This window comes from Dermochelys coriacea, chromosome 21 (genome assembly GCF_009764565.3).
Source record: "Dermochelys coriacea isolate rDerCor1 chromosome 21, rDerCor1.pri.v4, whole genome shotgun sequence".
Taxonomy (NCBI): domain Eukaryota; kingdom Metazoa; phylum Chordata; order Testudines; family Dermochelyidae; genus Dermochelys; species Dermochelys coriacea.
Window position 1 is genome coordinate 10268287 of NC_050088.1, and position 14171 is coordinate 10282457.

At 49.7% G+C, this 14171-nt stretch overlaps 1 protein-coding gene and 1 long non-coding RNA gene across 7 annotated transcripts in view; one reads left to right on the plus strand and one right to left on the minus strand.

Annotated features, from left to right (window-relative positions):
* The window catches only part of LOC122457141, a 29535-nt gene extending 22936 nt beyond the window's left edge, over positions 1-6599 (plus strand). The window contains exon 3 of the long non-coding RNA XR_006276507.1: positions 6590-6599. This is a non-coding gene — a long non-coding RNA (uncharacterized LOC122457141). The remainder of the gene's footprint in view (positions 1-6589) is intronic.
* The window catches only part of GRM4 (glutamate metabotropic receptor 4), a 247953-nt gene that overhangs the window by 157359 nt on the left and 76423 nt on the right, over positions 1-14171 (minus strand). The gene's annotated exons all lie outside the window — the stretch shown is intronic.

A 14171-nucleotide genomic window follows, 5' to 3' on the forward strand; every position in this document is an offset into this window, starting at 1 on the left:
AATGTATGGAGACCGGCTTTTGCTGTGGTGCAATCAATAATTAAGATCTAAGGTAATTGGATATTGCAGCCGGCCTCTTATTTCAATTAAGATCTAAAGTAATTGGATATTGCAGCCGCCTCTTATTTCGTCGATAATGCTGTACATACTCTGGAGCTCTCCCTTCCTTGGAAAAGACTCTGACTTCTCTTCTGCTTTGTATCTGCCTTCATGCCCTTTTCCCATTTTCAAGATGCCTCCATTTTCTTTCTGGCTTAAATTCCAGCACCTCAATACAGCGGCTATTGGAGCTATATAAATATGGGAGATTCGACAGCTACTCTCTGCCCACTGCCACCTCACCCTTGAAAGAGCAGTGACCAAAAGAGCTCTGGGGGACTGGTGCTGTTGTCCCTTCCAGGTGGCCACAGAAATTCAGTTCCCTTCCTTCCTTCTGCCTTTCCATGGGGCTGTATGCAGAAATCCAGAGCCAGAGCTATAGAGGTGAAGAATTCCTCAGCTCTCTCTTTAGAAGCAAGACATGGACTGGACATGCCCACCTGGAATGGGCTCTGGTTACAGCACACAGGAGCAAAAGACCTGGAAATGGATTTTTGTTTCTCTCTGTGTGCAGACGTTGGTAGGGGAAGGGATTGCAATTGAACCCAAACCCGCCTGGGAGCCCAACCGGAGAGGAGAAGATGAGCTTGACAGACCCAAGAAGCAAAGCAACTTTGTGTAGTGTTTCCTGAACAATGCCGCTCCAATGCAAAGCAAAGTAAATTAAACCAGGAGTCTGACATGGAGTCAATGAAGCTAAAAGATGGGAGCCCAGCTAAGCTGTGAGGGATGTAAGCATCACCCGTGTATCTAGAGCATACATTTTCCAAACAAGCATGAAGGGAGGAGGCATAACCCAATGTCCTGAGCATAGGACTGGCAGCCAGGAGCTCCTAAGATGTCATCCCAGCTCCAACAACAAATCCTGCTGCTGTTGCCTTGGGAGTGTTGCTTCGTGTCATTTAGATTGTCAGCTCTTTGGGGTAGGAGCCATCTTTTTGTTCATCAAATCATAGGACTGGAATGCACCTTGATAGGTCATCTAGTCCAGTCCCCTGCACTCATGGCAGGACTAAGTATTATTTAGACCATCCCTGAAAGATGTTTGTCTAACCTGCTCTTAAGGATTCAATTGCACACCCTTCCCCTCCCAACGTCTGCACCCAGTAACGGAGATTCCACAACCTCCCTAGGCAATTTATTCCAGTGCTTAATTACCCTGACAGTCAGGAATGTTTCCTGATGTCCAATCTAAACCACTCTTGCTGCAATTTAAGCCCATTGCTTCTTGTCCTATCCTCAGAGGTTAAGGAGAACAATTTCTCTCCCTCTTCCTTGTAACAACCTTTTATGTACTTGAAAACAGTTATGTCCCCTCTCCATCTTCTCTTCTCCAGACTAAACAAACCCCATTATTTCAATCTTTCCTCATAGGTCATGTTTTCTAGACCTTTAATCATTTTTGTTTCTGTTCTCTGGACTTTCTCCAATTTGTCCACATCCTTCCTGAAATGTGGTGCCCAGAACTGGACACAATACTCCATTTGAGGCCTAATCAGTGTGGAGTAGAGCGGAAGAATTACTTCTCGTGTCTTGCTTACAACACTCTTGCTAATACATCCCAGAATAATGTTCACATTTTTTTTTTTGCAACAGGGTTACACTGTTCACTCATATTTAGGTTGTGATCCACAAGGACTCGTTCTCTGTCCATACAGTACCTAATACAATGGGTTCTGGGCCATGAAAGAGACCCTAGATGCTACCATTATACAAATAATAGTAATTCCCCCTGCCTCAGAGACCCATAATCTCCCCGCAGGAGGAGGTGTGAGGAAGTTCTGACTGCATAGCACCCTCCTTCAACAACACAACACACACACGCAAATATTTAAAACCAAAACACCCCTCCCATGATTTTCCCATCAAGGAGCAAAAGGAGAGAGAGACACATCTGACAGATATTAGTCACAGCGCTTAATGCACGACTGGAGAGGGCTGAGATACTAGGCAGTGATGAAGGCGGGATAAGAACGTGAACAGAACACAATCAATAGGATGATTCACAGAACCTAGCACAGGGAGGTGAGCCAGAGGGGGGGGGGTTATCCCCGGGCGGGGGGGGTGGATGCTCCCAGCATCTCCCTGCCCCAGGTTCTCTATTACGTATTTGTATTGCCATAGTGCCTCGAAGCCCAGGGGCATAACAGGGCAGAAGGGAAGGGGTATAATGGCAGACCCCCTTCCCTGCTGATAAGACAGAGGAGCAACTGGAACAAATTTGGGTGGTGCTGCAACCCCTACCTTTGCAATCCTTCCAGCACCCATGGACACAGGGCACTCCCAGCCCCTGGGGAGCAGCAGGCCAGGAACCCCCAGGTCCCAGGAGAATGGGAGGATAGGATGTGGGCTTTTGGTGCTTCCTGGAGAAGGAAAGATGCTGTTCCCAGAACTGCCTGGCATCTGCTGGGGGTTTGCTCTGCAACCTGACAGCCTCTTTGGGTAAGAGCTCAGGGCTGGGTGAGAAGACCACGGAGCTGGGTGTGGGGCAATGTGGGGGGAAAGAACAGAGACAGGTGTGGGGCAGTAGGAGGGGAGCAGGAGTGGAGCTAGATGCAGGGGAAGAACATGGGTCTGGGTGGAGAGACAGTGTGAAAGAGCTTTGCTGGGCATGGGGGAGGGGCAGGGCAAGAGGTCAGTGTGGGAGCATTCTGGGCCCCCACCTTAGGAACATTCTGGTTGTGCCCCTGAAAAAGCCCCAGTCCTGGCCCAGGATCCCATTGTGCCAGGCGCTGTACAAACACCGCAGAAAAATGGCCCTTGCCCCCAAGAGACAACAAGTGGGGACAGACAGACGGGGGAGCACAAGGAAACAATGAGACAATATTGGCCGGCAGGATGGGCCAGGGTCGCAGCACCCTAGTCAATTCCATGCTTTTTGTAGGCGGTGGGGCAAAGGAGAGTTTCAAGAAGGGGGCTGAAGGAGGGAAGATCTCTCTACTATGGAAAGGAGCTTTAATTCCAACCATAGGACCCAGGGTAGCCACTGAATCCTCCATGCCCACTCCTCTCCAGATTTCAGATTGCTTTGGTTTCCCACTGGCGGAGCCTTCCACCTTCGGCTGCTGGGACCCTGGTGCTTGTGCTGACACGGACCTGGTGCTGCAAAGTGCTTTCAAGATGAAATGCACCGCGGAAGCACTAAGTCCCGCTGTGCAAATGAGGGTCCATTTAAATGACTAACGGAGAAAGGGACAAGCCAGTCATAAAAGTACCCTCCCACCACACTAGGAGGGGAAGCTGTGTTAGAAATCCAGCCAGGTAAAAGGAACAGCTTCGAACAAAGGGATGAATTTCCCATGCATCAAACTAATCCATATTTCATGTGTGTGCTGAAAGGAATCCCCATTAGAAGGGATGGCAGATCTATTAACCTTCCCGGCAGTACCGGCTAGGATTGTTTTATGGCCAGTTCTAACATATGCAGCTATTCGAGCCAAGCTAAGGGCCATCGCTTCCATTGATTCAGGATGTACCTGCAGGGGGCAGGCAGTCATTTCTGGGCACCTCCATAATAATCGGCAAGGCACGTTCTGGAGCAAGGGAAGGTCTTCTGCTGACACATCAGCTATCGGGCAAGGTATCAAACTAGATAAACTGATGGCTGGGCAAATCCTACTGGCCAGATTCTCAGTGCCACCTGGTCTCTGCTGAAAGGAGTAGCCACAAAGGAACAGGCTGTGGCTTATTCCTGATTCTGGAGCAGATGCTATGCTGGCTTCAGCATAGGTTAGAGCAGTCTCAGGGCTGCTTTAAACTACACCAGCTGGCTATGGCCCCCGAGGCCATTTCACCAGCCATGGTCACTCGCGAGCCCCATATGAGAGATCACGCAGAAGCTGTCAGACCCATTGCACTGGCAGAGTGGCACAAAGGGATGACATAGCAGATATGGAACCAGTGTAGCCGGATGGCTCTGTTCCACAGAAGCAGGACACCTGGTCACCCAGCAGCAACGGCGGCGGTAGACACGTGGCCCGTGCTCTGGAGCGGTGCGTCAAGCAGGCTGCCATCTGCTTTGTTTCCCTGCTAATCAGGCCCTTATTCTTCTTTGTCTGATTATGCGCCCCAAGTTCTCAAGTTGTGGGGAGGAGAATGGAAGGCTTCCCACAAAGGGAACGGGGGCTTTCTGGAGCCATGCAGGTGGATTTTGTTTGTCACTAACTGGTTGGGAGGAAGAAGGGGAAAACAAAAGCAAGACGAAAGTTGCAAGGAAAGAGGTTTGGTGGGGCTGCGTGCGGAGGCCGGCTCGCTTGAGCAGCCCCGGGGGTGGGGGAGGAATGCAGCTGCTATTTGTTTTAATAATCCCAGTGAAGCACAGGGAAATTCACAACTGCGAAGAGAGCTGGAGATTAATCAGTTTTCCCTGCACGATTTCCACCTTCCCATCTTAATGAAGGTTACTTATCCACTAAGTGAGAACACACAGCTTGACTGAGGTTATTCCTCCCTCCCTTGTTCTCAGGGAGGCTAAACGTCTGGCTGCATTCTCTCTCTATACAGAAACTGAAGGGAGGCAGGATGGGGGTTTATTAAAATGGTGCCTCGGAGCGTGTTCGGGGGGGGAGGGCGGGCAGGCAGCTGGCTCCCGCGGTTTGCACTCAGCGCACAAGACCCACCGAAAACAGGCAAGGACACTCCGTTGCCGGCCCCTCCAGGCCCCTGCAGCAGAGCAAGATTGCAAGCCTGGAGGGAGGCGAGGGGCTGCCGGCACATACCCACATCCAGAGGCAGGCAAGCAGTAGGAGGAGGGACTATGTACAGGAGTAGACCCTGCTACACCCGTTTATTAGCGCTGCTCTAGGGATTATGGTGGGGCAGGTCTCTGGCCTGTGTTACAGAGGAGGTCTGACTAGATGATCACACTGGTCTCTTTGGGCCTTGGAATCTAGGCATTGGGGTGCACTTCTTCCTGACCCCTGTGCATTGGCACATGTGGAAGCACCCCCTTCCTACGTACATGCAAAGCAAGAGACCATCTAGCCTGGAAGCACTGCTAGTCAGAGCCCCTCCCTGCTGGAGTGCCCACAGGGACTAGCCTAGGAACGCTGACTTGGAGACCTTCCAGCTACTCCCCTCGCAGCCTCGTCCAGAAGGACACTGCAGGGAACAGGGTGGGGGCACAGGTGCTAGCAAGCTCCCAGATATGCCAATCCCAGCCTTTGCCAGCAGAAGTCACTATAAAGGCAGAGGAAGGCATTCACAGCTACTCCCCCAACTGGGTGCACCACGAACAGCTCAAGTATGACCCATATAGGACAGCTGTTGGCCACCACGGAGAACAAAGCTGCTTTTGTCTCATGCAGTTTTTCCTAGTAGCAAAGTGGAAGGTGCTGGTTACAGGGAACCTTCTGTCACTCCACTCCTAACTCCTCCATGTATGATGAACCAGAGTCCGTCTACATCAGGGGTAGGGAACCTATGGCACGCGTGCCAAAGGCAGCACGCAAGCTGATTTTCAGTGGCACTCACACTACCCAGGTCCTGGCCACCGGTCCAAGGGGCTCTGCATTTTTATTTAATTTTAAATGAAGCTTCTTAAACATTTTAAAAACCTTATTTACTTTACATACAATAGTTTAGTTATATATTGTAGACTTATAGAAAGAGACCTTCTAAAAATGTTAAAATGTATTACTGGCACGCAAAACCTTACATTAGAGTGAATAAATGAAGACTCGGGACACCGCTTCTGAAAGGTTGCCGACCCCTGGTCTACATCCTACCCAAAGCTCGGCCTCTGGCCCCAACTATTATTACTTATTTGTGTTACAGCAGCACCAGCGGAGGTCAGGACCACATCACGCTAGGCGCTGTAAGTGCACATAATGAGACACAGCCCTTCCAGAGTTTGCACTCCAAACAGACACATCAGACAAAAGTTGGGAGGGGAAACTGAGGCACGAAGAGGGGACGTGCCGAATCAGAGAGAGAATGCAGGGCTCCTGGGTCTGCGGCCAGTGTCCTAGCCACCAGACCATGCTGCACCTCAGACTAGCCTTTTACCCCTGAACAAAATCTTCCAGCAAAAGTGTGCACATACCCCCATGAATGCAGGCAGCTGGCAAATCCTCCTTTAGCTGAATTATTTATTCCATACATTGTTAGCATGCTAAAGATAGCGGCTCCCTCTAGGCTTCAATTAAAACATCAAGAGCATCTATTTGTCTAACATGTCTTCCTAAGACACACGTTCTCCCCGCGCAAGAGCATCCTGGACATCAAGGGATGTGTGCCCATTTCCAGTCTGGCTGACAGCCTGTCTGCTTGTCTCTGTGCCTCACGGCAATGGCAGGGGCAGGAATGCAAGCTATTTCAGAACAGTGGACAGCACCTCCTAAGCTGGGGGTTCTTTGAAACAACCGGCACTGTTCCAGTTCAGAGCTGGGCGACATTCACAGCGGTGGACACCAGAGGAAAATGGGAATCGGTCTTGCCTTCCTGCCTTTTGCAGACAGCAGCATATTACAGCTTGAATAATAAAAATTAGAGGAGGAAAGCTACAAACCTGCACTAGAGAGTGAGGCCATTGCTTGGCCTTGATCCACGTCATGCAGCAAAAGGACAGTCGCCCTCCCAGCTAAGTATCCTCAAAGGTTATGCTTGAGCACAGGTATGCAAGGGCAAGCACTGGGCATCATGGCTCCCCTGACAGGGAGCAGGCCCAAACCCCTTGCACACCTGCTCCCATAAAAGCACAAGGGAGAGGGGTCTGTGTTATGTATATTACAGGTTTCAGAGTAGCAGCCGTGTTAGTTTGTATTCGCAAAAAAGAAAAGGAGTACTTGTGGCGCCTTAGAGACTAACAAATTTATTTGAGCATAAGCTTTCGTGAGCTACAGCTCAAAGCTTATGCTCAAATAAATATGTATATTACAGTAGCACCAAGAGGCCTCCACTGAGATCGGGGCCCCATTATGCAAGGTGCTGTCCATATCCACAATAAGATGTTCCCTTTTCTGAACCACTTACAGATGCAATACACAAAACGGAATCGTTATCTCCCTTTTGCAGATAGATGACTGAAGCACACAGACGAACGACCAGAGAGACAAAGATATTTAGGTGCCTAAAGACATAGATAGGCACCTAGTGGGATTTTACCAAAGTCCCAAAGCGGGTTAGGCGCCTAACTCCCATTGACTTAAATAGGGGCAAGGTGCCCCACTTGAAAAATCCACCTAACCAGCTGTGGCCGTGCTGCAGGTCTTTTATTGCAGTGTAGGTGTTCGCTTAGGCACGGTCACATAGCAAATCAGTAGAACAGCTAGGAGCAGAACCTAGGTCATCTTAGTACGAGTCTAGTGCCTGACCCACAAGATCACCCTTCCTCCCCTCGGGTCTGGCTGAGGAGACCCAGGCAGAGCGTGGTTCATTGTCCCAACAAGGAGCTTAGTGTGTTCCCATCTGAGGCCTCACCCCTGCTGGGACACAGAGGCCTGGCATACAGGCAGCACTGCTCTCATTAAAGCAGGATCAGTGGCCCCTGCTCCCCATCCAGACTTTTTAGCCCAGTGCCACTATGAACCATGGCAGCCCTGTTTGCAAATAGCAGCACTCCCACTGCTGCCTCTCTCCCCCACCCCCAACCATATCCCTGCCCCATTTGCACATACCAGTGGCAGCAGCCAGAGACCACAGCACTGCTCCTGACTTTCTAGATTTTTCCCATGTGTGGCGGAAGGGCACGTATGCAACCGGAACCTTCCGCTAAGAGTGTTTTCAGCATGGGAATTTCCTTGTTTTACAGCGTCACAGTTGGGATTGGGATAGTGTGGTGAGGTGGGGGCATTTGAGGGTGTCAAGCAAGACAACTTGGGGGAAGGAGTGGTTTTGATAAGGGAGATGAGCATGGAAGATCGCGAGAGCTGGCTGGAGGGGGAGCATGCTTTGAGGAAGCGACAGTGAGCAAGCAACAGATGAGACAGGAGACTGCAAGCTCTCTAATCCTATGAAATTTTCTTGCATACCAAACCACCAGGGCTGATCAAACCAGCATGCAGAAGAGGCTCCACATCTGAAAGCTGTTCTGCTGATGTACAGCTTTAATTAGTCCATAGCATCTAATAAAGGGCACTTTATTTATTCATATAGAAACAAAATGACAAAACACACTCTGAACAGCAGCTAAAAACCGCTCATCAAATATTGAAAGTGCTGGCGGGATGCGTAGAAATGGTAGTTGCTCCTGCAAGCTAGACCTAGTGACGATGCCTCCCACCTGTCCTCCGCTTTTAAGTGAAAGGCAAGACCGACTTACCAGTTAGGCAGCTCTGAATTAGCAGAGTGCCAGGAAAGCCTTGGGCTCATGGTTTATGAATGATGAACAATGGCAGGGAAAGTCTCTCTCATCTGGGTTGGTATAGCACCTAGCACAAAAGGATCCAGGTCCACGACTCAGGTTCCTACCCACTATGGTAATACAAACACCTATGGCAGAGCTGTGGGCCCCCTGGCCTAGCAGAACTGGGATTGCTGCAGATCAGGAATGAAATGCATCAGAAGAGCTCATGGGCCTCCCAGAACTGGGACAGCAGAGAGGTTTGTATTTCATGAGTCTGGTGCATTAGCCAAGCATGAGAGGACCTGGGACTGGAATAGTGAAGGTGACAGGCAGGGGAGAGGGGCTCAGAACCAGAACGCGGGTGGAACTAGCTCATAAAGGAGGTGAACTAACAGAGCTGTGTGAAAACAGCCTGCACCGAGCTTGGCTGAGTCTCCCATTCTGATAAGATCTAAAATGCACCCCCAAACATTTAAAAATAGCAATTAGAAACCAAGGACCAGAATTCTCCTGTGCATTTGGGCTGCTTCCTGCAGTGCCACTGGGAGAAAGCAGCTGCAAAGCCAACCCAACCAGACCTCCCCGTGGTCTAGAGCTGGTGTTGCGGTTCCTACCTCCCTACCCCTTCCTTGTGATCTGTTCAAGAGGCCTGGCCATAGGAAACAGGGTGTTTTCCAGGTTTCCTTGTATTGCAGCAATCCCCAGCTGTCTGAATCACCACTTGGGGAAGTTACATGAGGAAAGTAGCTTGGCTCATAGCTGATCCAGGATCTGGGGAGTGCAAAGATGGCTCGGATGAGGATCTGGATCGAACATCTGTAAGGGAAATTCCTTGGTGCTGTTGCTAGATTAGCTTGCTATGGCATCTCTCTTCCTTCTGGGATTTTATAGCTGCATCAATGCAAACCCCACACACATACAGACAAAGCTGCCATTTGCACCTGTGCAATTTTTCCCCATTCCTGGCACTGATTGGAAGGGGGCAAATTCCCAACACAGCTCAAGAATTGGCTGATAAACCCTGGCTCCAAGAATCCCTCCTGTCTGGTTGAGAATTCCCAAATCACAAAACATCGGAGGGTGGGAGAAAGGAAGGGAATCCAGTTTTCTTGAAATTAGCTTGTTGTACTTTGTAATTGATTTTGTATCTGTGTCACTTACCAGGCTGCCTGACAACCATCTCAGAAAGGCATTTAAGCCATTTAAAATAATCAAAGTACTCATAAGCCACTTAACATTTCCCAACACTTCGCACTTCCTACAAAATCCCCCGGCCATACCTGGCCGTAACTAGGAAACATGCTGAAAGGGAAGGGTTGAATGGACTCTCAGGCCTTATCCTTTGACAGGTCGTATTTGTTAGAGGAGACGGTTATTGCATTTTTCATGTCCCTGTTTCCACTTGGATTCCTCTGTTCTTCAGGCTGTGGCTCTGTTATTCTTATTTGTATTGCAGAAGAGTCTAGGCGCTCCAGTCATGCACCAGGGCCCCTCTGTGCTAGGTGCAGTACAAACACATGGCTCTTGCTCCAAAGAGCTTCCAGTCTGAGACAACAGACTACAGATGGATACAGCAAGGCAAGGGAGTACAAGCAGACAGTAGTGGGCAGCATGCGAGGCAGTGGTCTCTACACACCAGCAGCCTAACCAAAGTCAAGCTTTCTGTAGGTGTCATGGCAAGGGAGCATTTTAACATTTCCATTGCCCTCACAGCATCCTCTCCAAGCCCCCTGGATACATCTCACATTCAGTAATTACCGGCTGCTGTTCCTCCATCTTCACAAATCCTACCCGACTCTGCATCCCTTTTTCACTACGGGCTGGATCCTCTACCTCGAGATAGCCCCTTTGCACTGCTTCAGTGGCAAAACATGGGCCATAACTTGGACACATCTCCACAGACAAGGATTTTCTCTAATAAAAGTGTAGCGGGGGGGAAGGCACGCCAGCTTGCACAGGAGCCAGACCCCATCCTCTTCCCCCATAGTGCATAGCAGGCACAGAGGAGGAGCGCAAAGGGGCATGGCCAGAGATGACTGTGCTCCAGCATTCCCCAGCCCGTGCACAATCCCTTAAGAGCCATTACCAGCTAGAGTACTTTAGAGCAGCCTCAAGGCTGCACTAATGGACCCTGGGACCAGTACAGAACCAGCCCCAACCCCATCACTAATTTGTGCAAGGAGAGCCACTGAGCTCAAGGCAAGTAAGCACTGTTCAACGTGAGTGACGGTTGCTGAATTAGCCACAGACATTAGCAATGGGAAAGAGCTATCTCCTTGTGAGTGCAGGATCGTTCCCTGCAGTCTGTTCTCCAGGCCGACTATAAAAGACCATCCCTTAGGAGACCATTCCATTGCCTAATAGATCAGGCTGCTGCTCAGCATCATTAGCAGCCCAAATGTTTCCTAAAAGCTCTGAGTGTCTCCTGTGTTTCCTGCTGCTTGTGTCAGAGAATCAGTCACTCTCAGGAAAGCTGAGTTGATGGCAGGTGCATTTTAGGGTGGGGGGGAATTTTCGCCCATTTAATTGCTTTGGGGGAGGCTGATTAAGTGGTGCATGGATCTGATACAGGAGATAGCCCGGATGCCCTCCATTGGCCAAAGGAGCAGGAGAGGGTGGGAGGGATAACAAAATGTAACCAGGACAATGGAGGTTTAATCCTGTGAGTCTTCCTATAAAATACAGGGGACACATCCCCAGCCGGTGTAAACCAGCATTAACCTCCGTTCCATTTAATGCAGCAAGGCCAATTCACACCAACAAAGGCTCTGGCTCCAAGGACAGAGAGGCCTCTTTCTTTTCAGCTTCCCATTCTCGTTGCCCTTCCCTACTGGGCCAAGTAGGGCCCCGATCCTGCAGCACATGGCGCACCTTCAGTCACAGCTGTCCTCGATGTAGGCATCGGGAGGCACTCAGTGCGTCACAAGATTGGGCCTTTGCAGTGCCAAATTCCCCATTTAGAGACAATTCTGTTTCCAGGCCCAGTGACTGGTGCATTTCTCTGTGCTCCTTCTCAGCTCCGGACTTCACACAGGGGGCAGTTCGGATGCAGACAGCTGTCTGGGGGCCCCCCATCGCGAATATACACATACATGGATGTCAATGGGAGTTCTGCCTGTGTGAGGACTACAGGATTCCACCCGTACGGTTCAGACAGAACTTGGGGCAGTGGTGTGTTTTAATGAAGCTGCATAGGTAGTTTGGGTATGGGAAGAAGGGAGAAGCTGCTGAGGGGTAAGTGCTGTAAATTTGCACTGTCGATTGCACAGCGCGCCTGACAACACTACCCCATGTGTGTTCACTGTAAGCTTGGTGGGGCTCCTTCCTCCAGTAAGAAAAAACCCACAAGGTTCATGTTTCAGGCTGCGGCCACGAAAGGCAGCCATGTGCCTCATACTAGCCAGGATTCCGAATAGAATCCAGTTCCAAATGCAAGGGGTTTTCAGTCACAAATTTTCAACTCCCCAAAACCTAAAGTGTTTCAAGGTTTGTTTTTTCAACTAAAACCACCCAAAAATATTTGCTGAAATCATCCATTTCCAGGGGGATTTTCCATGTTGATGAATATGCCCATATGCTCAGGGTTTAGCTGGGGTCGGGAAGGAATTTTCTTCCAGGGCAGATTGGCAGAGGCCTTGGAGGTTTTTCACCTTCCTCTGTAGCACGGGGCACGGGTCACTTGCTGGAGGATTCTCTGCTTCTTGAAGTCCTTAAACCATGATTTGAGGACTTCAATAGCTCAGACATAGGTGAGGTTTTTCGCAGGAGTGGGTGGGTGAGATTCTGTGGCCTGCGTTGTGCAGGAGGTCGAACTAGATGATCATAATAGTCCCTTCTGACCTTAGTATCTATGAAACAAGCTATTTTTTCATGAAAAAAATTTCCAATGAAACATTGACCAGCATAACCATTGATGTAAATCAGGGGTAGGTGAAGGCAATGGAGTGAAATCTGAATCAGGCCCCATAAGGACTCATTATTATTCTACGTGAGTTCAGAGCAGATTTGGATCTCAAGCTATGCCCCCTGCCCCACTGAGCAGAAATAGGGAAACCCTTTTGAAATAGGGAATTATACAGACAAAGGGCCAAAATCCTGACATCCTTCAAGGAGGTTCTACTCCAACCTTACTCATTCAGGCTCCTATTGGCTTCAGCGGGAATTTTGCTTGCGCTAGAATGGAGTAAATCTTGAGTAATAGGTGAGCTGGGATCTGACCCAAGGAAAGAAGAACAGAGCAGTGATTGATTTTGGGACAGAGACATTACCACGTAGGGCCATCTCTGTTCTTTGGTTCTGTTGCGGGGAAGGGGCAAACCTCACAGTTTTGATGCAAGAGCAGGGGTGGGCTGGGAGTTGTATTTTCATAGAGTGGAACAACATACAGCAGGACAGATGGGCCTAAAGGAAAAACGTGACTAGAGTAACCTTCAGAGGGTGTTAGCTCTGCCATCAGAGGAGCTTGCAACAGTACCTCTAAATGAAATAAGGAAGGAGGAGATGAAAGACAACAAGGCCACGCATTAAAATGCCAATGTAATCCAGTTCCTCAGAAGTGAATGCAGCCGCATCTGATGCAAACTGGCTGCAGAGGACAGGTGCTTTCCTTCAAATCAAAGGGGGTGTGCACGCACTCACCTAGCCCTGAATCAAGGGGGCAATTCTGCCTGGAATCCGTAGGCTCTTCTGTTTGGTTTCCAGAGCAGCATGCTTAGAAGATGACATCTGGACACATGAGAGAGTGTCAAACATCCCACAACACGTCAAGAACAGGCATGGTTTGGGGCGAACCTCATTTGAGAGAAGGCTTGGCCCCTTCTCCTTGCTGCCAACCTCCATAAAATGCCAGCCAAGTGGGCTGAGTACTATCTAAAGACAGCCTCTCATAAGGGCCCACAGACACTGTGGTGATGAGTTTGGCAGACACATCTAAGTAGAGTAAGTTCTACACCGATGGACTGGAACAGGGTCCAAGGTACAAGAGTGGCCTTTTGAGACAAAGTGATAACAGAGGAAGCATTCTAACAGAGCACAATACGACAGTGAGATATTGGATCCACGTGCAATGGGAACAGTACTGGGTATGTCTCCCCTGCAGCGACTGCAGCTCGCACGAGAGCTAGCTCACCTTTGTCTAGCTAGCTAGCAGTGACGCCACAGCAGGCTTCACTGTGAGCTCTCCTAGCCCTAGGCCACTGGGGAATTACATGAGTGGCTAGTCTGTGCTGAAGCATCGCTGTTCTGGTACCTGATCTAGGTCGATTCAAGCTGGTTGGGTTATGCGTACGCAGGCTGCACGCACATGTCTCCAGTTGCTACGTAGACATACCCTCAGTGATGCTGTGATGGGTGAGGTGTAATGATCTCAACAGAAGCACCCCTAAGTTGGATCTGAACTGTCTAGACTGCTTAGGCAGACAGAAGTGGGACAAAGATCTCCCAGTCAGAGACTCTTACTGATGCTTTCTTGCAATGAGTTAGGTTAGTCCAGGCAGTGCAGAGCAGGAAGGGAATTAAACTCTCACAGCTAGACCAGTTATTTTACCCCAACTGGTTCCCCCATCCCCAGCTAGAACAGGGATATAAGATCCATCAAACCTGGGATCCTGCTTCCAGTGGCGGCCAGTGCCTGCTCCTTGAGAAGATGGTGATCCGCTGCCATAATGCATCTGACTGAATGTATCCAATCCGGACCTACCAGAGAGGGATGCCTTCCTGACTTCTCCACGTCAGAGACTATCAGGGGCACACAGAAATTATGACTTTGCAAGCACAGGTCTGGGAAGCA